Here is a 23,575-nt window from a genome sequence, read left to right as displayed (position 1 = left end):
CTTGAGAAAGCAAAGGTGGGGAGGAGTGTCATCTAAATAAAACTAAAATAAAAAGGCACTCCTTCATGGTATGAGATTGTTGGCAGGCACCCGAGGATTCGGTTAGCCATGGTTTGTGAAAGCAAGGTTGGAAGGAGTGCCACCCAAAAATAAAAATCTTTCATGGGAGCCGCTCTTTGAAAGTCTGTCTGGCAAGGGGGTTAGAGTGCCCACTACCATTCATTGACAACAACAAACACCTCTCAAAACTTTACTTTTATGCTTTCTCTATGTTTTCAAAACAAAAGCTCTAGCACAAATATAGCAATCCATGCTTCCCTCTGCGAAGGGCCATTCTTTTACTTTATGTTGAGTCAGTTTACCTACTTCTCTCTATCCTAGAAGCAAACACTTGTGTTAACTGTGCATTGATTCCTACATACTTGCATATTGCACTTATTATATTACTTTGCATTGACAACTATCCATGAGATATACATGTTATAAGTTGAAAGCAACCGCTGAAACTTAATCTTCCTTTGTGTTGCTTCAATGCCTTTACTTTGAATCTATCGCTTTATGAGTTAACTCTTATGCAAGACTTATTGATGCTTGTCTTGAAAGTACTATTCATGAAAAGTCTTTGCTATATGATTCAATTGTTTAATCATTGTATTTATCATTGCTTTGAATCACTTCATTCATCTTATATGCTTTACAATAGTATGATCAAGATTATGTTGGTAGCATGTCACTTCAGAAATTATCTTTTATCGTTTACCTACTCGAGGACGAGTAGGAACTAAGCTTGGGGATGCTGATACGTCTCCAACGTATCTATAATTTCTGATGTTCCATGCTTGTTTTATGACAATACCTACATGTTTTGTTCACACTTTATGATGATTTTATGCGTTTTCCGGAACTAACCTATTGACGAGATGCCGAAGTGCCAGTTCCTGTTTTCTGCTGTTTTTGGTTTCAGAAATCCTAGTAAGGAAATATTCTCGGAATTGGATGAAATCAACGCCCAGTATCTTATAATTCCACGAAGCTTCCAGAACACCGGAGAGGGACCAGAGGAGAGCCACAGGCCCACCACACATGTGGCCGGCGCGGCCCAAGGGGGGCGCGCCCCCCTGTTGTCTGGCTGCCTCGTCAGCCCTCCGACTCCGATTCTTCTCCTATAAGAAGCCTCCTGACCTAAAAACTTCGGACGAATAAGCCACGGTACGAGAAACCTTCCAGAGCCGCTGCCATTGTGAAGCCAAGATCTGGGGGACAGGAGTCTCTGTTCCGGCACGCCGCCAGGATGGGGAAGTGCCCCCGGAAGGCATCTCCATCGACACCACCGCCATCTTCATCACCGCTGCTGTCTCCCATGAGGAGGGAGTAGTTATCCATCGAGGCTAAAGGGCTGTACCGGTAGCTATGTGGTTAATCTCTCTCCTATGTACTTCAATACAATGATCTCATGAGCTTCCTTACATGATTGAGATCCATATGATGAGCTTTGTATCACTATTAATCTATGTGCTACTCTAGTGATGTTATTAAAGTACTATATTCCTCCTTCATGATGTAATGGTGACAGTGTGTGCGTCATGTAGTACTTGGCGTAGTTTATGATTGCGATCTCTTGTAGATTATGAAGTTAACTATTACTATGATGGTATTGATGTGATCTATTCCTCCTTTCATAGTGTGATGGTGATAGTGTGCATGCTATGTTAGTACTTGGTATAGTTGTGTTGATCTATCATGCACTCTAAGGTTATTTAAATATGAATATCGAATGTTGTGGAGCTTGTTAACTCCGGCATTGAGGTGCTCTTGTAGCCCTACGCAATTAGTGGTGTTCATCATCCAACAAGAGAGTGTAGAGTATAGCATTTATCTATTCAGTTATGTGATCAATGTTGAGAGTGTCCACTAGTGAAAGTATGATCCCTAGGCCTTGTTCCCAAATATTGCAATCATCACTTGTTTACTGTTCTACTGCATCTGTACTTCCTGCAATATTGCCACCATCAACTGCACGCCAGTTATAGATAGCAAGCTATTTTCTGGCGCCGTTACTACTGCTCATATTCATTCATACCACCTGTATTTCACTATCTCTTCGCCGAACTAGTGCACCTATACATATGACAAGTGTATTGGGTATGTTGGGGACACAAGAGACTTCTTGTATCGTGATTGCAGGGTTGCTTGAGAGGGATATCTTTGACCTCTTCCTCCCTGAGTTCGATAAACCTTGGGTGATCCACTTACGGGAAAACTTGTTGCTGTTCTACAAACCTCTGCTCTTGGAGGCCCAACACTGTCTACAGGAAAAGGAGTGTGCTTAGACATCAGAAATCAACCTCCGGGGCTTGCCAATTCCTTGGTAGGTCCTTGGTGTGTTGGTCTTCTAAGAAGCAAAATTGTATATCTCTCTCTACCGCCGAAGCCGAATATGTTGCCGCCGCAAGTGAATGCACTCAATTGTTATGGATGAGGCAAACTTTAAAGGAATACGGTGTCATTTGTGAAAAAGTGCCTCTATTATGTGACAATGAAAGTGCTATCAAGATTGCCTATAATCCGGTGCAACATTCAAGAACGAAGCATATTGAGATTCGGAATCATTTCATTAGGGATCATGTTGCCCGTGGTGATATTGAGCTTATCTATGTTCCTACCAAAGATCAACTTGCCGATATATTCATGAAGCCTCTTGATGAAGCAAGGTTTTGCTTTTTGTGGAATGAGCTAAACATCATAGATTCAAGGAGTATAGCTTGACCATCTTGCAAACACACCTTTGTCTCAAAACTTTATTTGGTTTAGATGTGGGCATGGAAATAGGGGGAGTGCGGTTTAAATTATTGAGCTATCCCTCCCCCCATAATGCCAACATTAAGAAATAATTCTCTTTACATCATATGTTGATATGTGACCTTCAATGATGAGTAATGGCTTGGGCCCAAGATATTTCTTCGCGGTGCCATGCCATATCACTCATATATGGTGGCCTAGGCCACCACACTCTTCTTCGTGAAGAGTTGGAGTTGTTTGGATCTTAAATTGGATTTTATTTGACATCTCCGTGTTCTTATGGGAAATCACTCTAGTTTGTCCTTATTTGCTAATATCTTGCAAACTTGAGTGATCATCTACCATGAACAGTTTGATCATTCTAAACCTAAGCCTACACTCATCTATAAGCCATTTCCATCTTGCTCCTATGTCATGTTTTGGTAAAAACTTGGAGATTGAGGAGTTTCGGTCGGACGATCTTGGTCTCTTATATGTGACGTGATATCTTATTGCATCACATATGGGTATATGCAAATAACCAACAAAAGATAGGCAAGATTTCCGGTGTTCTGGAATTTCCAAAAAACCGGATAATCCGGCCTTGAGCCACCCCGGAAAATCCGGCCCGGCCGGATTATCCGCCCCAACTTGGGGCCGGATTATCCGGCCTGGGCAGGTTTTGTTGGGTTATGAGAGGGAGGCCGCGGGGTGAACGGTTCCAGAACCAGTTCCCCCACGCGCCTCTCTCTCTCTCTCTCTGCCCTCAACTCGCCGGATCTTCTCCTCCTCGCCGGAGCCGCCCCGTTCGCTCCCTCTCGGAGTTTTTGGGTGGATCGAGTGCTCCTCCTCCCTAACTTTCATCCCCTCCAAGCGGCTCCTCCAATGGAAGAGGGTATGGCTCACAATCCCTAACCCTAGGTGTTGTGATTTATATATGCTATTTTCTTGATGGGGATGGTGTCTAGTTGTTCCAAATCATGTGTAGTATACTCCATTTGCATGCTATGAGGCCGATCTTGTTCTAGACAAGTTTTTGCTTGAGATTTCTGCAGATTCGCAGGGCCGGATTATCCGGCCCCCGCGCTAGCCGGATTATCCGGCCTAGCCGTATTATCCGCCCTTCGGGGACACCGGATTATCCGGCCTGGAGCTTTATTGCTGCTGCAGTTTTGATTCAATCTATCATGTCTAAACTTATATCGACTTATAGTATGTTTCTAGAGTACACCACTGTATCATTACATGACTTATGAGAATTATCTTCTTTTTGATATCCGTCTTTGTCTTTCACAGGTGGTTCTCGAAGGCGCACTAGAACTTCAAGGTCGGGCGATGAATTTCCTCAGACTGCTCCTCGCAAGTCAGCTACTCTTAGGCGGAAAGGCAAGGCTTCTAGGGAAAAGTACAAGTCCATGGATAGTGTCTCTTATCTTGCTATCCGTCAGTAGAATTGGTATGAAGACCTTTAGAGGGATCAAGATATTGAGGACAAGCGCTTCTGGTGCTTGGAACAAGAGTACATCTTCAAGGATATTTATGAACCGATGAGGAAAGTGAGACCCATGCAAGCAATCAATGTGGAGTATCTGGCAGTGAACAATTTCTTTGAAGATGTTATTTGGGTCACAGGAAGAATGGGCCTGCAGGATCTTATGAAGATTCAATGTGACTACAGTCCGGAGTTGATCAAGCAATTCTTTGCTACCTTTGCTTTCAAGAAGGATGAAGTACGGACCTTGCAGTGGATGACTAGCTCCACCCATTGTGAGGCATCCTTGGCCCGGTTTGCTTCGATTCTTGGTCTTCCCTCGGAAGGTGGTCATCGCCTTCATGGCCCTCAGAAGATGGATAAGATTGTGCTTTATGAGCTTTATGACGAGAATGGTGCTGTTGGTTCTACCAAGGGGATCCTTCCTATCTATGGCCAGCTGCTCCATTTCTTTAGAGCCACCATCTCTCCAAGTGGTGGAAACAATGATGCTATCCGTGGAGCTCTTGTGGACCTTATGCATCTATCCTATCAGTGTGCCCAAGATGGTGATGAGGAAAGGGACTTCACTCTTGATGTCATGGATTTCATCTTTCATGAGATTCATGATGCTATGGTCTCACGGACCACTATGCCCTATACTCCATATATTCAGCTTCTCATCAACAATACTGCTGCCCTCACTGTTGACCTTAGTCGCTTTCCTACTGAGAGCCACACTGTCAAGAAAGCCTACAAGAAGAAGTCTGTCCCCAGTGCTGCACCTGCTTCTGGTTCTTTCATGGGAGATGCCCGCTCTAGTGGCTATGCACCCGGTCGCCCTGTTGCTACCCCGGTGATTCAGAGGAATGTGAAGAAGCTTACTTGGTTCCAGCGCAATGTTCTGTGCATGAACATTGAGATACACAAGGAAAACTTTGAGGCAAGCCGTCAGCATTCTAAGATTCAGCACACACAGGCCGTCATCCTTCACAAGCTCAGTGGTGAGCAAGGACCTCCGCCTCAGCCGCCAGTTCACCTAGCTTACAGTGGGTGGCACTCCTCCCAGGTTCCGTGGGCTGATCTTGAGCAGAGCATTTTGAGGGCTAGCATTGCTCGCGATTCTCCTCCTGTCGCTGACAGTGATGAAGATCATGTCTCCGAGACGGACTCCGAGTGATCTCCATGGGGCGTGTAGCATCGCGCTTTTCCCCTTTTTGGCGTCTTGATGCCAACGGGGGAGAAGTGTTCTATTAGGCCTTCTCTACGGGATTTGCTAGGGTCGGGCACAAGTATATGCGTTTACCATTCTTTTATCGCTTGTGTCCTCTTTTATGTCATTCATTTGAACTATTTGGCTTGGTTTGTTTCGTTCAAAACTGTGTGATATGTGTGTATTGTGAGACATTATGTTGGGTTTTTGGAATTCTATATGTTGAGACCAAGGTTTATGTTATGGTGTGATATTTACATATCCGGTATTATATATCTCCATATGGGTATGATCTCTCTCACCTTGTCTCATCTATATATTTGCCTATATATCATGTTTGAGCTCATGTTGGATATCTCTTGTGTTGAGGCACCTCGCACCTATATGTTGTGCATTTGTATTCAAATGCAAATTACTTGTATGAACACATGTAGGGGGAGTGCCTCTATGTTTTGCCAACATGAGTGTTCTCTATAATGTTTTTCTTGCAAATCCGTATATTATCATCAAACACCAAAAAGGGGGAGATTGAAAGAACATCTCTCACATATTATGTTTTGGAGTGTTTGATGTCAATATATGGGATACACTAATGTTTGATGAAGTGGTGCAGAGATTACATGTATACATGTTTGTGAGTGTCTTGTGTGGAAACACAAGTCAAAAGGAAGTTGTCAAGGTTTTACCAGGCCGGATATTTGCAAAATATCCGGCCACCAAAATTTGGCTAAGGACTCAAGATGATCCGGCTCAGTACTACCCCGGATATTTGGCCGGACATTTGACCGTAAATTCCCCAAGGCCGGACATTTGGGGGGGGGGGGGGGGATTATCCGGCCCCAACTTAGGCCGGATTATCCGGCCCTCGAAAGCTCCCAACGGCTGGATTTTGAGAGGAGGTATTTATACCCCCCTTCTTCTTCCTTCCAACCTGCTCAATCATTGAAGAAATTCTGCCAAGCCTCACCACCATTAGAGCCACCTCAAAGAACACAAGATTTGCAAGATCTCCTCCTCCACCCATCCAAAGCTCTTGATCTACATCCTCACCGAAGCGATTTACCTTTCCCCCTCATATGCTTGAGGGCCCTCTTGCTAGTGTTCCTCTTTGGATCCCTAGTTGTTGTTGTTGTTGTTGATGTATGCTTGTTGATTTGTTGTGTTGTTACAGATTTGGGAGCCTCCAATTTGTTTGTGGATGTGTGCCTCAAGAACCTTGTAAAGGCCCGATTTCCGCCTTGAGGAAATCCCTTAGTGGGAGTGGGCTAGGCCTTCGTGGTGTTGCTCACCGGAGACCTGAATGAAGTGTTTGTGGCGTTGGTTTGGCTATCGTAGCAACCACACTCCTCCAAACGTAGACGTACCTTCTTGCAAAGGAAGGGAACTATGGGAATCAACTCCGTGTATCTGCGTGCTCCACTCTTGGTTACCTCTATCCTTTATCCCTCTCTATATATTGTGTAGCTATATCTTGCTTAGTTATTAACCTTGTTATATAGGTAAATTCACATAGTTGCATATCTAGAGAATTTACCTTTGTGTCAACCCTAAATTGAAAAGGAACTAAAAATTGGTTAGCACCTATTCACCCCCCCTCTAGGTGCGGCATACGATCCTTTCAGTTGGCTCTTAATGATGTTGGTGAAATTATGGTTAATTCTCTAAACAAGAAAGTCATTGTTTGAAGAATTTAATGTGATATTTAATAGGGATTTCTATTTTCGTGCCCCTGGTTCGTTAGTTGTACTCAGTTTTCCCCAGTCCCTTAGTTTTTCCTCAGTTTTCCCCTCCTCTAGTTTGAAACACGCACAAGTGCTGGAACGACCGGTAGCCATCAGGTCAGAGGCCTTGACCGTTAGTCTGACCGGGTGGGGCCGCACAGGGGCAGCTCCTCCCTGATCATCTCATGCTGACGGGTAGGGTCAGGAGACACGTCGGAACAGCCATCCATCTATCGCTGACGTGTGGGCCGTTTTATGTCATGATTTTATACGCGTTGCTGCCAACGACAAATGGGGCCGCTCTATAGGGCTGCCGCAGTCAATGACCAGTGGGGTCGTATATTTTTCAGGAAAAGACATATATTGCCGCTCTGTGGGGCTGCCGCAGCCAATGACCAGTGGGGTCGTCTATTTATTTAGAGAAAATCATATATTGCCGCTCTGTGGAGCCTCCGCAGCCAATGACCAGTGGGGTCGTCTATTTATTTAGAGAAAATCATATATTGCCGCTCTGTGAGGCCGCCGCAGCCAATGACCAGTGGGGTCGTATATTTTTCAGGAAAAGACATATTGCCGCTCTGTGGGGCTGCCGCAGCCAATGACCAGTGGGGTCGTCTATTTATTTAGAGAAAATCATATATTGCCGCTCTGTGGGGCCTCCGCAGCCAATGACCAGTGGGATCATCTATTTTTCAGGAAAAGACACATATTGCCGCACTGATATATGTCTTGAGAGAATATCATAGAGAGCAACAAGTTCGCTAATTAATTATTCTTAAGCTAGACCGGAGAACCGCTGGCAGCTCGTTCCCCACCGTCGGATGGAGCAGCCATCGCCGGCGCCTCATCGCGCCGCCGGCTCTGCCCCCGGCGGCGTCAGACGGACTGTGGCGCTGCACGTCAACCACGGCTCCAGCACTTGTTTCGTCCGCACACATTGTACCCACCGCAGGAAAGTCCGCCGCAAGCAGATCCACCGCCCACGACGACCGGGATTTGTTCCGCGCACCAATTGGTAGTATAGCTTGGTAAGACCTCCGCTTCTGCCTCCCCCGCCCCCTAATCGATTCGGTTCCCATAATTTATTGGAGTTTGCAGGTACAAAATAGTCCTCAATGTCTGGTCGTAGCGGGTACACCGGCGAGGGTGGGGATTCGATCATGTCGTGGCCACGTTCTACTTCTCCTACCTCATCGGAAGTGCAGGTATCTAGCTTCAGCTCTCTGTACTACCGTTGAAAGTTCCGCCATGACCTGTTGGAGTGATTTCAGTTGTTCTTTTTTCCATTATTGTTACAGTTAGCCAGGCAAGCCGATGATCCATGGTACATTGCATACCAAGATGAATCAACCCAGTGGTGTAGCCAGAGGATGGATTTGGAGGAGAAGGTGGCCAATTTAGGTGATGAATTGGCCCGTAAAAACCTGATGATATTGGGGCTGAAGCGTATTATGGAGGAAGAAAAGAAGAATTCAGAGCTTATTCGCAAGGAGAAGTTGAGAGTTGAGACAGATCTTGCCGTATTTGATCAAGTGGTAGAAAATCTAGAACATGAACTTAAAGTGATGGGAGAGGAGAAAAGTAGATTCATCTGGGAAGTTTTATTAGGTGTCATCCCTGTCCTAGCAGTTATGTGGTTCTGGTAGACGATTTAGTATAGAATTGTTATTCAGTAGATGGCTCTAACCACTATATTTTGTTGTGGCTCTAAGCACTGTATTTTGGCGTTCAATTTCCTAGTTGTGCTATGTAATGCGCGCGATAATTTTAGCATGCATGAACATTTTATAAAAGTGAAGGGATCCCAAAAGTGAAAGCATGTACCAGCCTCCAAATCAAATACATATCAATATCTTCCCAATCAAGTTGGGATAGAGTTCAAATCATACATACGGATGTACATGGACACATCAAGAACGTGGAGAAGCTTTTTTTGAGACGGTGGTAGTAGTTCGAACAATTTTATCCCAATTGGAAATTGAAAAATACAAATTTATCATAATTTATCTCAATTTGCGGCGTCGAGCACGGCCGCGCAGCGATGGGCAAGAAAGGCCGGGACGACGGGCGGCTGAGGGTGGTCATCTGCGCCATCCGTCGTTGAAGCGATGTTATCGGCGATGGCTTCAATGTTCGTGGCATCGATGACCACTGTCGGAACCGCCGCTGTCTTGGTGTACTTCATCAGCGACAGATCTGCGGAGGGCTGGAACGGCGGCTTTGCAGCGCAGTTGTAGACGATGGCTTCAATCGTCTTGGCATCGATTCGCACTCTCGGCACCGGAGGTGAGACATCAACAGGCTCCGACATTGAAGGCTGGGTCTGTGCCGTCGAAGCGATGTTGCAGGCGATGGCTTCAATGTTCGTGGCATCGATGACCACTGTCGGCACGGCCGCCATCTTGTTGTCCTTCATCAGCAACGGATCTGAGGAGGGCAACGGAAGTGAGACATCAACAGCCTCCGACATTGAATGCTGGATCTGCGCTGTCGAAGCGATGTTGTAGGCGATGGCTTCAATGTTGGTGGCATCGATGACCACTGTCGGCACGGCCGCCGTCTTGGGGTTCTTCATCATTCAACAGATCTGAGAAGAGAAACAAAAGTGAGACAGAGAGAGACATTTCAACTATTTCTGACGGTTAGATCCTCACCGACACTCTTAGATCCGCGCCGCCGCACGGCGCCGCACGCACAGTTAGATCCGCGCCGCTGCGACCGCCGGAGTAAGAGAGGAAAGAGGAGAGAGGAAGATGCGACTGGAATATGCGACTACCAGGGTTGGTAGGTATGTGCTCTGCTCTTGTCTCCGTATGCGTCCATCGTGGTAGAGAGAGATATACAGGACGTCCGATCATAAATGATCATACGGTGCAAGCGTTCGTTGAGCTTTCAACCAACCAAGATCCGTGTGACATACATCTCGACCAATCAGAGATCAGCCAGTGAGTACAAGTTAGGAAAACTGAGTAGAACTAAGAGGGGGAAAAGTGAGGAAATATTTATTGGAAGGGCAAAACTGAGTAGGACTGAGTAAAACAAGTGGGCCCGGAGGGGGAAAACTGAGTAACACTAAGTAAAACAGGGGCACCCAAATAATAAAGGGACTAAGGGAAATTGAAGCTTTTGGCATAAAAATTGTAAAATTGTGTTATTTGAACAATATATTACATTTTGGCAGACTAGATATTGTTTGCAATTCAAAGATACACAAGTGTGACGAATTTGGACTCATTTGGACAAAGTTTGTAGGCATAGTGGGTATTTGGGAGGTGTATTGAGCAGAAAGCCCTTCATCTTCATAGCTAGTAGCTCATGGACTAGGAAGTGGTTTTGAAGCTTTTGGCATAAAAACTTCATATCTCTATATTTCCTTTTCCATTATTATTTCTCTAGGTTGTAGGTAACATAACAAGACTCCATGGGAAGGTTCCACCATGTTTTGAATTATTTTGAATTAAACCCTAAACCCTAAAACCCTAAAACCCTAAAACCCTAAAACCCTAAACCCTAAACCCTAGAGAAAATGATAAATGTGGCTTAAATGTGGCATACAAATTGTTCATACAAATTGTTCATACAAATTCAAATTGTTGAACACAAAGGGATCCCCAATACAAAGGGAACCCCAATACAAATTGTTCATACAAATTCAAATTGTTCATACTAATTCAAATTGTTCATACAAATTAAAATTGTTCAAAACAAAGGCATCCCCAATACAAAGGGAACCCCAATACAAATTGTTCAACACAAAGGGATCCCCAATACAAAGGGAACCCCAATACAAATTGTTCATACAAATTAAAATTGTTCAACATAAAGGGATCCCCAATACAAAGGGAACCCCAATACAAATTGTTCATACAAATTAAAATTGTTCAACACAAAGGCATCCCCAATACAAAGGGAACCCCAATACAAATTGTTTATACAAATTCAAATTAGTTGTTTAGAATAAAATCTTTCTCTTGCTCCTGGTGTTACTCGCTGGGGACACCACCTTACTCCGGGTAACCCTACCAGGGATATTACCGGTGTCTACCTTCCTTTTGCCCTCTTTCTTGTTCTTCTTCTTCTGTGAAGCTTGTGCTTTTTCTTCTGCCATCTGCTCTTCGAAGTTAGCAATAATCTGGGCCATACCACTTTCGGTGCACTCTCGATTATACTGTTCCTTCTCCTCTGGACTCATCGGTTGAAGGAGCTCTACATCCATTTGTTCCCTCTGCTCACGATCCATCGGTTCAATCTCCTCATGTTCAATTGCTGCTTCAATCTCCTCTGCATTTGCTGCTTCGATCTCCTCATGTTGAACTGCTGCTTCAATCTCAAGTTGAATTGCAACTTCATTCTCCTCTGCATTTGCTGCTCCCGCCTGATCTTCCATTCCAAAAGCTGGGTCAACTGGATTTTTACAAAGCCTAGCAATGTGTCCAGGGATTCCACAACGTTTGCACTTACGTTTTCGAATCGGTGCACCACCCTCTGCACTAGCTCTGATCCTATTCTTCCTCGGCCTACCTGCCGGTCTAGTCAATACTGGAGAGTACAGTTTGAAGCCTGGATCGACTTTCATCCATTGGTCTTTTCCCAACAAGGTAGGAACATTCATAGCATATGCAGCCCTAAATTTGGCAACAGAGAAATACTCTGACACATACTGATCAACTTCACCATCTTCACCCCCTATAACACTCATGAAAAACAATGCGTGTATGCAGGGTATCCCACGGATCTGCCATCCCCTACAATGGCATGTCCTATCAACCAAACTCACTGGATACGTCCACTGCCTGTTTGACTGTCAGTGTAGGTTACCTCAGCCTCCATTCCTTTTCTGACGCATTGCATCCTCAATTGTTTTGCCCTGTCATGCAAAGACTTAATCAAAGATGGGAGCATGAGATGGCCAGCATATTTTGTGGATGCAATTCTTTGATGCAGATCGATCTTTATCATGATCATCTGCCTAATATTATCAAATACTTTCCACAGCATAAGCCCTTTCAATGACTTGACCTTTGAATTGAAACTCTCCGCAAGGTTACTTGTTACATAGTCTACCTTGCAAATTTCATTGAATTGGCTTCTTGACCACACCCTACCATGATGTTCATCCAAGTACTCCTTCACCCCAGGTTTTTGTTTATACAACACATCCAAATGAAACAGATGCTTCCTGGAGCTGCATGTGTATGAAGCTGGCCATAGGTTGTCAGTAAAAACTCCTTGAATTTCTTTGTAAAATTCTGTACCAAGTGTCGCATACATTCCCTATGCTCCACTCCAGGGAATACTGCTTCTACCGCAGTCTCCAAACCTTTGCAAGCGTCTGTGTGGATAACAAGTCCTGGTGGATGACCTATAAGGTCGCGCAAATTCTGCAGAAACCAAGTCCAACTTTCCTGTGACTCAACCTCCAAAACCCCATAAGCAACAGGGAACATCCAATTATGTCCATCAACTGCAGTAGCAGCAACTACCTGTCCTTTAAACCTACCATGAAGAGCTGATGCATCCACGGCCAAATAAGGCCTGCAACCATCCAAAAATCCTTTCCAGCAAGCTTTGAAACAAACAAAAGCCCTTCTAAAACATTCCTTGTGCATTACCTTCCCGCTTTTCAATTTGTAGGGAACTGTATGCTTGTCTATCGCTACAACACTGCCTGGACTAGCCATCTCCACTTCAGCTTTGAAAGTGTAAAGCAACTGAAAGCTTTCATTCCATGGACCATTGATCTTGTCAAGAGCCATTTCCTTTGCATAGAACATCCTCATGTAAGGTACTTCCATTTTATACTTCTCAACCACCTTTTTTACGAGTGTTGTTGGACCAAGTGAAGGATTTTCTCTCAGCCAATCTAGGATTATATCTGCCAACCACCTAGTCTTCGCTAGCTTTGTTTTCAGCTCTGGCTCTCCCCCTAGAGGTGGACAAGAATGAACGTGCTCATTCTTCTTTATCTGAAACATAATGATAAGGGATGTCAGTAATAGATAACAAATTTTACACCGTGATCTAAAATACACAACTGGTTGGCGTAGTACCTGAACCAAGCTGCTTCTGCGCATTGTGGATGCATGCAGCCTCCACCTACACCTCTTGTATGGGCATTTAACTGTGAACCTACCTGGCTCACTTTTAATAACCTCATAATTATTCTTAGAGAGAATGCAATATGTAGTAATTGCATTACGGCAGTCCATCATCGTTTGAAACACGGTGCCTTATGCAAGCTGAGGGTTCTCCCTGTTCCACTCAATTGTTGGCAAGTCTTCACCTTCGTAATCGGCTAAAACGAGGTTGTCATCCTTCTCTTCATCATCAGTGTCATCAAATCTGGCACCAAAAGCAATATCTTCCATGTATTGATCCTCCATTGCCTGCTTACTGCATCGATCTACCAATTCAGGAAACATCAACTCATCCTCATCATCTTGAGGAGACTGATCCTCAATGTCTGCATCGTCCTCCACATCGACCGTACGAACGATCTGGCTACCACTAGCACTGGGGACAGATGGTGCTGCTGTGGACCTACAAGGAGCACCACGACGCACACTATTAGCAGAGGCAGCAGCAGTAGAGAGACATGATGCCCGACCACCTGATGATGCCCCAGAACCAGATGATGCCTGGCCCCTGTCCACATGGATACGAATTTTACCGAACCGGCAAGAAGCATTCAAAGCAAAAAGAATTCCCAGATCGTCTTCGGAAATTAGTGGAACAAATCTTCCCTCCGGGCTGTTGAAATATTCGAAATGAACTGCATCGAAAGAGCTCCAGGGGTACTGATCGAAGATGTTAGCTTTGAAATCCCTTAACGAGATGGTGGTTGCAACCACCACAGGGAAGTCAAACCCAGTCTTACAGCATTTAGAATCACGCGTAAAGCTAGAATCCAGCCTAACCACCAGCCGAAAACCCAGCGCTGGATCCATCCTATTCGAAAAGCAACGCAGTTAGTTGAGCAACAACCATTGGCGCTCAAAAACTGCCTACTGTTAATTCACATAGGCAGACGATGCTTACCCAGATGGAATCCATGCGTTAGATCCCTCCGATTCCCAATCTTCTCCACGGCTGACGGGAATAGTCGGCACACCAGACGGAATTACAAAGAGGACAGGGGTAGATCCAGATCTGGTGGAGGCGGAGCCCGGGGCTGGTGGTGGGGGCGGGGCCGGCTGGCGGCGGACGACGCCATAAGGTAGGTGGGCAGGATGGCGTGGCGGCAGAGGGGCGGTGTGTGAGCTCCTCCAGTCTCGGGCGGAGGGGAAAGCTTTGGGTTAGCTCTTCCAGCCAATAGTCAACACATTTCGAAAGCAACGGTCAAGTCAAAACCACCGCGGCTCCCTAGCCATCACCGGTAACGGAAGGCCTCTGACCAGACGGCAACCCTCCCGTCTGAGCCTCTGCGAGGGGTTTCAAACTAGAGGGAGTGGAAAACTGAGGAAAAGTTAAGAGGCTGGGGAAAACTGAGTACAACTAACGAACCAGGGGCACGAAAATAGAAATCCCTATTTAATATCATTACCATGTGTTATCTTTCATTTGACTATTATTGCTTACCAAATTGTTATTTGGTGAACCTTGAAGTAATTTGATGTCCAAATTTATTTGGAGAATAATTTCATTTTCATTGTTGATGTCACTCAAATGTTTCATCAGTGAGATGTCTATTTTATGATGCCAATGTCCGAAATGTATGGTTTATTTGTACCAATGAAAGTTTTAATGACAACTTTGATGCATTTGATTAATGTTATTGAATTGTAGTGTCAAAGTTTAATGGAAAAAATGATCATCAATGAATCATGAATCCCTATGTTAAATATCATAATGGATTGTGTTATAATGATTCCTTATGTTAATATTAGCTATTGACTTAGCAAATGTGTTTACTGATCATGATGTGGTTCTACGTTTCTCTAGTTAAAACGGACCAACAAGAAGTTTTGATTAGCGGATTTTATGACAAAATGTTATCATGGTACATGACAATACTCTGACCAACGTTGATTATTGTCATGTGTTGGTTTTGGGTAATACAGATTAGAGCAACAAATAAACTTGTTTTGATTCCGATTATTACAAGTTTTATTCACCTTTGATATTTTATAATGATGCTCATAAATACGATGTCCATTTTTTGGTAATGTACAAGGGTTTTGTTATCAGGACAATAAACACTAAAGCACTCGAAGACATTTTGCTTCTTCATATGAACAAATTGTTCTTCATAATGCCATCATATGATGTAAGTCTCTCCATCTGGTGAGAAAATTAGGTCCTTTGTGAATGAATAATTTGTAATACTGATGTGTGCTATGGCACAATTAAGATGTAAGAGAATTGAATAATGAGACCTCATCAAAATTGTGGTCAGGTTTACCATATTTCGAAGGGGGAATGGATTGTCTCTATTAATATGAGATATGGCAATCTCTTTTCTTACACTACAATGATGAACGTGTTTGTTCGTTCTCTAAGTAAGACGAAACCACCGATAAGTCTTATTTGGAGAGCCAATAAAAAGCACACTAATATTCTAACTCCTTGTATTTATGATAATGTGTACTAACTCCCTTATGACCATATGAATTTCATACAAATGATAAAGTTACAAGTTTGCGAGTATAATGTTAATTATGATGTAGCATGTGGTTTGATTGTATTTATGACCAACATCGTTTAAAATAATCATGTGCCATGCTTTACTTAAGTGGCAAGTTTGTCGATACCATATGGCTTATAATTGTAATTATGACCAACATCGTTTATAATTATGTGCCACATTTCATCAGGTTCTTTTCCACCTTCTGCCCAATGGTGTTCTGATTTAGAACTAAAATGAAGTGTTATAAAGTTTTGGAGCCCTGTTCTCCAAAGTAAATTAATCATCAGGAACCTAGAACTTATGAGCATAAATCTTTAGGAGAATTCCATTAGATCTTTGTTCATATGCATCAGGTAGGTTGAGAGTTATGCAATCTCTAATGCGACACTTGTGTTCAGTATCAACCATTTTCCTATGATAAACAATGTGTGTGAAAATTCATCTTAGTGGTTTTTAGCAATGTAGGATTAATTTTATGATCTTTAGTGATGTATAAGACTTATTAAAGTTTCTTGAATGGGTTAAATAATGGTAGGCCGTATATGGCTCTACAGAACTAAATATGACTGAGAAAATCTTGAAAGGATCAAACAAAGAATGTTACAATACTACCTCAAGATGAAGGGGGTAAGCTTCGCTACTTTATGTAAACTAGATTTAGATGTGCGCCTTGGCGCACGACCCCGTAAAAATCGAACGATTTACATGTAAAATAAAATACGTTTTATAGAATTTAGAAAGCAAAGTTAATAAACATTGAACATGAAATCGGAATGGAACAACAATGCTTATACACAATGAGGGAAATATCAAAATATATTAACACTCTTATGATTTTTTAGAGACAGGTAAAATAAAGCTAATAATAACAAAAGTAACATCTAAATAAGCTCGCCGCAAATCAGTCTTTGAAAGCCACTACACACACAAAAAAAACCTAATTCTAATAGTTAGTTGCACCGCCGGAAGGTGCAGATTCTGCAACATAGCTTCTACTATGACACCGGGCAGGATCTCGACAGTCTGGAGCTCTACGGGCTCCATCTTGATGGCCTCCATTAGTTTGAACAAAGCAAATAAATATTATAATTAGAGCAACATTAAGAACACCACATAATAAAAAAATGTTGGAGAACAAAGGAAATGTTATACTAATGTTGTAATCAGATGAAAGTATTTGTAAATCAAGAGTACTATTTGCACTTAGATATAGCATAAGAAGAAACCCAAGCCTCAAGAGTTGCCTCCATAGGTGAATAAATAAAAATGTAGGTAGTTTTAGACAAGCATTAGCTGATATATTATTAGAAAATATATAATTAGTTTTGTAGGAGTTTGATAAAGGATATAGATTTTGTGTCCTACCGAGACCAAAAAATCGCTAAGTATATGTTCTACTTACAGCTTAACAATTGAAATGTTCATCAAGCACATGTTGTGTAACTGGAAATGAATATAGAATGAAACTATTGCACCTTGTGATCAAACCTACCACTGTCTGTGACAAAATTCAATGCCTGCTAGGCAGATGAGCACAATAACCCGCAACATTTAAGAAATGAACATCTTATCTAAACCGATATGTAAGCCAAAAAAAAATCTCTGAAAGTGATGATATTTAGAGAAGTGTCCTCACCTCAAGTAGATTAAGACCAGATTGCCATCTAAGTTCACGAAGAAGGTAGTGGTGTTCGCGAGATACAACAGCTTTTCTAAGTAGCCCAAGATGGTCATTGTAGTGCGCAACTGTAACTTATACCAGTGCAGGATCTGGTATCTCGTCGTCCTACACATACAACAGAAGCAAACACCAAAGAGTGGTGCCAGAGATGCATTTACTACCATTTCAGTCATATATAACACACATATCGAACCTTATATGCTACCAAATCATGTTGTCAAACTCTATACATCTAAGGAATAAAAATCTAATGAACATGTAATGACCAGGACAACATCTTTAGCAAAAGCAAGATTTGTAGAGAACATAAGAAGAACCAATAAAAAAAGAGATAAAAAAGGAATGTGCACGAAATGGTTAAAAAACATAGGGTATATCGTTATTAGAAACAAAACATGTAGGAATGACCGGGGAAAAAACCATGTACTGAAGAATTAACACACGGTGGTCGTGCAGCGAGGGGAAGCAACTACCCATCAGACAAACGCTTGCAGCAATATCTACAACATCAACACAACCTGGCAAAAATAAAAACACAGTTTAGGCTATATATAAAATATATGCAGAGTTATACCAAGTAAAGGACCCTGATGAGCAGCAGAATCAAGCATTGTAGGAAAATTGCGCAGATAGAGCAACAACCATCAGGAAAACATGGCTACATTAGCTAGTTGGCAACAACAAACCTCAACACATAGCGAGGCAGATGTTAACTAAGCATCCTCTGACCATCTTGGCAGAGAAAATAATCGCTTCACCTATATATACATAGCCTCTAAATGTAATAAGCGAAAGCAAGTAGTGAGCAACAAAATCCACTTGCTGACTGTGGATAATATTAGACTAAAAGACATGCTTCCCACAAAACAAACTGCATAATAATGTATGTTTAATAACAATGCATGTATACAAGAGAACAAACAGTAGCTAGAATACCGGATCAAGATCTACAGGGCGTCAAGCTCAAACGCGATGCCCTTCAGCCTAAAACACGGTGATTAGGGAGGAGGATGAAGAGTCCACCCTCAAATAGGAGAAAAGGAGGAGTGGGTAATTGCAAGCGCACACAGAGGGGGCCAAAGATGGAGAAAATGTAGCCTCTCATTCACCTTCTGCTCTTGATCCGGGCTATTTTTTTCTCCACCCATATCTCCTCTCTTATGATGAAGAGCACTGTGGAGTTGGAGGAGGTGGAATCCAGCTTCAAAATATCTCTTGCACATATCTTGTAGATTTGATTGCTACCACAACTACACTAATTGAGAGCAATGAGATAATAACTCGTTTCAAATCAAGTAAATATCTCTTGCAAGCAAAACAAATTAAAATTTGCACTCTACATCTCTTGGCTGCATGCCAAATTAGAATTAGAAAGGAGGGAGGATCTTTCATGAATTATATATAAGCTCTAGGAATCCAAGATCGTATTGCTTTAGTGGACAGGAGCAATGGCAAGAACCAAGAAGCAACTTTTATATATGTGTACCTTTTTTTGCAAGGATGAATATAAAGTGACTCTCGGCTGCTTCCCTTCAGTGTGCCTCCCTGCCTAGGGAAGAGATAAAACTCAATTAGCATAAGGTGGGCGTTCAGGTCAAACCTGAGAGACAAATGGAAAGAAAAAGAAAAGGGAATTCTGGAAAGATGGACAAATCACCTGAAAAAAAAGGAAAGTCCAGGAAAAATGTGCATTTAGAAACTCTAGTAAGCATGGGACTGGATGCAGTTAGGCATGCAACCATCTATGTTTATATTCTATCTCTCCAATAAAATAATGGCAAAAATAAACTCGTCACAATCTTGTTATACCTGAAACAAAATAAGTCAAAAGGCATTGAGCAATGCAAACCCAATGACATGTAAGCTGCAGACATATCCAATTACCAACAGAAATGTACCTGCATCGAAGATAATAACATTTTAAAAGAGGAAACCATATAATTCATGAAGAAAAGACAGGTAACCAAAGTAACATAGATTTTTAATTTCAGATTGGCCAAATAAAAAGCATTTTCTCTTGAAAAATCAATCAGAGCAAAGGGGGCTATATTATTAATTAGTTCTGGTGAGATTACATGAATTGTATTGGAAGTACATATCTATATAACTATTAGCTAGGATTTTCTTGAAGAATCCATCATTTGTTCCTCTCGTCATTGCCAAGGGACACCACCACCGGCTGCAACTTCCTGTCAATAGTAATATTAGCTAGGATTTTCTTGTACCTTGTAAGCCATAGATAGAAAAGGATCTGCGCAAACACATATGTGATTCTTTGTTCCTTTGAGAGAGAGAGAGAACCTGCTGGTATCTGAAGAAGAAAAAGCAGAGGAGGGTAGACTGCTAGTCTGCAGGCCAGCGTCGTAGGTGACAACGAAGAGACGGAGTAGGCCAGCAAGACGAGCACAACGCATCCGAGATGTGCACGACGACAGAGCCCGACCGGTCGCTGGAACGCACAACACGCGGAGGCCATGCGATCCTTGGCTGCGCTGCTCCCGTCGGGCACTGGCCACTCCTTCCGAACCAGCGGCTGCGATGCGGGGTAGAACGGATGTTGTGGCGTGGAGGAGGCAGAGGCGGCACGACATACATCGAGGGTGCCTGCTCCTGCCGGACGGCGGCGCGAATCAAGAACCGAGTGATTCCTCGTGTGACGTAAAGGCACCAAAATTGAGCTGCTCCAAAGGACAGATCTGTACAACACCCACATAAAAACATTAGGTTTCTCATCCAATTTATACAATAGAACTATAAAGAAAATAAAATCAAGGAAGACAAGAGATCATATAGAGAGAATCACAAAAATATTCGAGAGAACCAGAGAGAGATCAGATTTGAATCATCGATGCAAAAAAGGTGAAAATGGAACTACAATCAGATGCCTAAATAGGAGCAGATAGGCTTGTACCTTGCTTACCTAATGATACATGCTTTCCAGCCTACCAGCTTCCGATTCCAACTCAAAGTTATAGGACTTGACAAGAAATAAGAAATTAGATGGAAAATTTCAGGCAACTAAATACAATAATCTAGCAAAGAAGAATAACTGAAAGCAGATATTTCATTGGTCTGGTTATACTATTTTCTTATTTAGACAAGCACAGGACAAGATGATCACATACAGAGCACTAAAAGTATGCACAGTTTAAATTGTACTGTACTTTCAGAGATGCACAGTTTAAATTGTTCAGTTGGAACTTGGAAACTATGCTAGCAGCTAGTATACTGGATGACAGATATTTATCACAAGAATGAGCTTGCAAAGTTATTCATGCATTCTGACATACCTGTACTAAATCTGTATTTATACAACTTGTGCTTTGGATTTTATTGTTGGCATAAATAAAAGTTCAGAATCTTACTTACTGTGTCCTTGATTCAACCTATGCCACTGTATAAATACACTAGCCAAGATTTTCTTCCTGTACTACTCATCTACCTATGAGCATATAGTCTAGCATTTATTTTCTTTAAAAACTCCTTCCAGATATGTAGTTATGTACACAGTGGCGCAAAATCTGAGAAACTCAATCGCATCAACTGAACCTTCCTTGTTTGTGATAACACCGAACTGAAGATTATGTCTGTATGGGCATATACATATTTGAAAAACTAAGAAAATAGAGGGCATTAGGGTTCTACAGACCAACATCATCTTATTTGCTTCATGCTCAATTAATTTCTGAAACCATGCGAATATAACGGTAGATAAAGAGAAGGCAAGCAAAAATGTAGCAGGTCGTGGTTTTATTGTCATGTTAACAAATCAAGAACCAATTGGAGAAGATTATATAATTGCATTTTTATCAGTGCATGAAAATCACTGTCGCCTTGTGTCCACGGTACAAACAAACAAAAAATTATGGGATTTCTATTTTCGTGCCCTCGGTTCCTTAGTTGTGCTCAGTTTTCCCCAGCCCCTTAGTTTTTCCTCAGTTTTCCCCAAAACCTTGTCTGAAACCCGCAGAAGGAGGTCGGACGGAAGGAATCCCGTTAGTTGACGTTGGTTGGTGCTGGCAAGTGGGGCCGCTGTTGGTGCCCCGCAGTGGACACGTCTTCACTTATCCAGATCATCGTGGGACCCACAACTTGTCCACGTTAAGTGCGCCGGACCCACAGCTTACCCAGGTGACCGTTGCAAAATGGGAGCCCGAGCCAGCCCCGCGCCCGTGCCCGTGCCATTGCTTCGCCTTTCTTTCTCCGCGCCCCATTGTTCTTCTTCTCCGCCAGCGGCAGCCCTTCTCCGGTAGGCGGGTGATGTCTAGTTTCTCTTCGACCTCCCGTTCTTCATGGCCGCAGTATGGACCCGTGCCTTTGACAAGATGCCCTGACTGCCCACGCCAGGAGCCTCTGAAGCGGTCGATCTGTAAGACGGACGAGAACGGCAACCGTGGACGTGAGTTCGTTGCATGCGAGAGCTTGCCATATAGAGAGGGGGATAAGGTTAGATCTCGCTCCAATTTCTCTGTTTTCTCTCGATTTTCTTGTTATTCCCTCGAATTTGGGATTTAGGGTTCACGTTGTTGTTTTCAGATCTTGAAGAAATGCAGGCATTTCGAGTGGATCGATGTGTACGTTCGTAGGCTTCGATTGCAGGAATCAATTGGCGCTATTGGGGGGCGCAATTTGGGAGGGGGGGGACTTGCTGTAGAGAATGCGGCGGAGAGAGGAGCCGTTCCGATTAGGGACCTTCCGATTATGCCTAATGCTCCCAATGCAGAACTGGTGGAAGTGAAGGGAGAACTGAAGAAAATGAACAAGCAGTTAAGGCAGCTGATCGAGTTGAAGAAGCAAGCTAATCTGATGGCTGGTTGTTTTTTTTGTTGTATAATTACGATCGGATTCTTATCATTGCTCACCAGGCGCTAGAAGTTGTTACAAGGGATACCTTGTTACAAATCCATTATTCAGTTACATGTACTTGTAGTTGTTTTCAAAGTTAGTGTGTGCATTCACCGAAATTACCAACTATATTCCCTAAAAGAAAAGGAAAGCTAAAGATCGTTGATAATTGTTAGAGGGGTGACAAATAATGCAATCACCGAAATCCGCAAATATGTATGCCTCATGTTTATACCAAAATTATACCACTTTTAGGCCTTTCCAAAATACCAATACCATATCCCAAACTATATTCCCTAAAAGAAAAGGACAGCTAAAGATAGTTGATAATTGTTAGAGGGGTGACAAATAATGCAATCGCCGAAATTCGCAAAAATGTATGCCTCATGTTTATAACAAAATTATACCACTTTTAGGCCGTTTCAAAATACCAATACTATAACCCAAACTATATTCCCTAAAAGAAAAGGACAGCTCAAGATAGTTGATAATTGTTAGAGGGGTGACAAATAATGCAATCCCCGAAATCCGCAAATATGTATGCCTCATGTTTATACCAAAATTATACCACTTTTAGGCCTTTCCAAAATACCAATACCATATCCCAAACTATATTCCCTAAAAGAAAAGGACAGCTAAAGATAGTTGATAATTGTTAGAGGGGTGACAAATAATGCAATCGCCGAAATCCGCAAAAATGTATGCCTCATGTTTATAACAAAATTATACCACTTTTAGGCCTTTTCAAAATACCAATACTATATCCCAAACTATATTCCCTAAAAGAAAAGGACAGCTCAAGTCATTGCATTCTCCACCGACAGAGAGAGAGATGGGTGGCCACGAAGAGAGAGAGAGAGAGAGAGAGAGGTTGCCACGAAGAGACGGATAGGGGTATACTGCCCGTTAGATCAGTGGATCAACGGTTCGTGGAGTCGATCCGTGTGACAACGGCTCAACCAATCAGATAAGTTTGGGCTTCTCAGAGCATTTGTGACAGTACTTGAGGGCAAAACTGAGTAGTACTAAGAATCCAAGGGCACATAAATAGTAAATAGACTAAGGGATTCAAACAAAAGAATTACAAAATGAAAAATGTGTGTTTTGTACAATATAATTCATATTGGGCTACATCAAATTATTTGCAATTCAAATATACATGAGTGTGACAATTATGGCATCATTTAGACAAACTATGTTTTGGGAAAGATGTTTTGCAAAGGGGTTTGGGTGGAAAACC

At 42.6% G+C, this 23,575-nt stretch overlaps 1 long non-coding RNA gene across 3 annotated transcripts; it reads right to left on the bottom strand.

Annotated features, from left to right (window-relative positions):
* Positions 1–17,444: 17,444 nt before the first annotated feature.
* On the bottom strand, positions 17,445–20,569 carry LOC127307734 (uncharacterized). Of its 3 annotated transcripts, XR_011746965.1 has the most exons (6): positions 20,411–20,569; positions 19,792–20,186; positions 19,300–19,679; positions 18,977–19,039; positions 18,600–18,745; positions 17,445–18,008 (listed from the first exon to the last, which is right to left on the bottom strand). It is a non-coding gene; the product is annotated as an uncharacterized lncRNA (long non-coding RNA). The 3 variants fall into 3 exon arrangements; XR_011746964.1 differs by having other exon boundaries at positions 17,445–18,745; positions 20,402–20,569; XR_011746963.1 differs by having other exon boundaries at positions 17,445–18,745.
* Positions 20,570–23,575: the final 3,006 nt, after the last annotated feature.

This window comes from Lolium perenne, chromosome 6 (genome assembly GCF_019359855.2).
Source record: "Lolium perenne isolate Kyuss_39 chromosome 6, Kyuss_2.0, whole genome shotgun sequence".
In the NCBI taxonomy this organism is placed as follows: Eukaryota; Viridiplantae; Streptophyta; class Magnoliopsida; order Poales; family Poaceae; genus Lolium; species Lolium perenne.
The sequence above is the reverse complement of the archived record's forward strand: the minus strand, read 5'-3'. Positions and strand labels throughout refer to the sequence as shown.